This window comes from Poecilia latipinna, unplaced genomic scaffold (assembly GCF_001443285.1).
Source record: "Poecilia latipinna isolate Pla-1442-1.1 unplaced genomic scaffold, P_latipinna-1.0 Scaffold5444, whole genome shotgun sequence".
NCBI lineage: Eukaryota > Metazoa > Chordata > Actinopteri > Cyprinodontiformes > Poeciliidae > Poecilia > Poecilia latipinna.
This window is the reverse complement of record NW_015118060.1, coordinates 5,539-7,787: the sequence shown is the minus strand read 5'-3', so window position 1 is coordinate 7,787 and position 2,249 is coordinate 5,539. Positions and strand designations below refer to the sequence as shown.

General features: G+C 34.9%; 1 long non-coding RNA gene across 1 annotated transcript in view; it reads left to right on the top strand.

The window, feature by feature from the left end:
* Positions 1 to 1,662: 1,662 nt before the first annotated feature.
* Positions 1,663 to 2,249, top strand: part of LOC106943540 (uncharacterized) — a 5,589-nt gene continuing 5,002 nt past the window's right edge. Inside the window, exon 1 of the long non-coding RNA XR_001423938.1 lies at positions 1,663 to 1,751. This is a non-coding gene — a long non-coding RNA (uncharacterized LOC106943540). The remainder of the gene's footprint in view (positions 1,752 to 2,249) is intronic.

Genomic DNA, 2,249 nt, shown 5'->3' with positions numbered 1-2,249 from the left:
CAGCTGCATGGCTCCTCAATGTTGTCAAAATTAACTGATAATAACAAAAAAACACACAAAATATGTCAGCCTTAGGTATAAATGAGTTAAAATACAAAACAATAGGGGGAAATGGAAGACAAATATTTGATAAGTATTTCCCTTTACACTTTGGAAGAAGAATAAAAAATAAACTAAATAAAACATTCAAGACAGCAGCATAAATACAGAAAACACAGGAGAAAATGAAGGTCAGACAGAATAAAAGCTGATCAACCCAGGGACAGGAAATCAGAGAAGACGACAGACAGAATAAATCATCTGCTGAGGAAATATCTGCAGTTTGTTCTCTGAAAAAATCAGAGCTCAAATGAAGAACATTTAGTCTCATGTCTTTGAGAAAATGACCAAATGACACTTACAAGAAAGTTTCGTATCATAGATAAGCTAAATTATTTAATATGTGGCTCCTCACTAAATAATGTTCCTTTACTGAATGATCTCCTTTCAAACAAAAGATGTTTGAAAGATGATCTAATCGCTGTCACTGTTTTTATAAACTTATTTCCATTCGATAGGTATTTAATTAAACAACAGAATGTATACATATGTATTTCATATTGTTTATTTTTTTATATGCAATACACCGGTAGTTAGTGAAATTTCACTACTTTCTGCTTTTTCTCTGTTTAAAAGACTTGAACAAGTTTTGCTGTGGATCAAATAAAATATTTTTTATGATTCAGCTGGAATATTTTTTTAGACTTTGGTTAAACAAATTTTCACGTCCTTAATTTTTAGCTAATTAACGATACACTGAGGGGCATGGCTAAAAGAGGTGATGAGCCGAGAGGTTTCATCTTTGTACCGTTGTGAGCAGTAGGAAAATTCAACCGCAGTAACCACTGTTCAACCAAAGAGGGCAGCACTGAGACGGTTTTAGGCAAAAACAAATTTACAGGATAATGTTAAAATATGCACAGGAACGGACCGTTAGAACCCCTAAGAACTGATTTAAACAGTAAAAATAGAAACAAAAGTTTCTTGGGTGTTACATGTAATGTCCTCACAGCCTTTATGTTACTTTATATTTGTAAGTACGTAAGTAAACTTTATATATCACCATTCACAGACACGAGAAGTCACAAAGTACTTACAATTAGGGTAAACATAATAAAACAAAGAAAAACTAAAAACAAGAAACCAAAAAGTTAGCCATAGTCCTGTCTAAAAAAGCATGTCTTGAGACTTTTTTTGAATGCGTCGGTTGAAACAGAACACCGTAATGCTAGATGGAGAGCAATCCAAGGCCTGGGGGCCAGTTTTCAATTCCCAAGTATATTTCTGTTTTAGAATTTTTGTATGTTAGAATATTTGTATCGTTTCTTGGTCTTATTTACTTTAACACAACTTCACATGTCTGAATTTAGTCATTATTTTTTTCATTTTGTCTTACTGTAGCAACACATTGGACCTTCAATCAGACAAAAACATAAAATACAAGAAAGAAAAAGTTTGATTTTCTTAACAGTGAATACTACAAACATGAAAACTACAAACATGAAAACTGAAATCTTGTACCCAAAGCCTTACTTATAATAAGATACAGACAACTCCTCATTTTTCTGTACAACTGTTTAAACTGCCACCAGACACTCTGTTTGCAGTTTATAATCTGTTTCCAGGACGATCAGAGAGCATCACCAGAACTTCACTATTGCCTAAATAACCTTAATGTAACAGAGAAAAAAAAAGCTTGTGTGTGTCTTTGTGTGAGTTTTGATCAAAATGATTGTAGTGATGGTTGTATGTGTTTATGAGATTTTTGGTCAATGCGTTTGGAGCCACCTAGTGGTGTGATGAATGACTGCATCAACGGGTCCGTCAGTTACTCTCGCGGCTTCCCCCACCAGAATTCTGAGGAGCGCTGCAGGAGGTAGGTGCGAGATGCGAGACTCCTTTACTTAGGGTCATATTTTTCTAGTTCAACAATTATCGAAATACTGTAAGAATATTTAACATTTACAAATATAATTTGTAAAGTTTTCTCGTGGTTGGGCTGGAAAAATGTGACCCTATGAGTGGGAGCTGGGCCGGTGGCTGACCACTCGGTCACGGCGCTAAATGTGTCTTTTACTTTTCAGCATGTCGGTCCACTGGCTGCAGACAGTCACATTGTGAGGAGTTTTTCGTTCCTTGTTGTGCTAGGTGGATTCAAACTGTGAATTTGTTGATATATATATGTATATATGTAGAAAAATGTTTTGTGT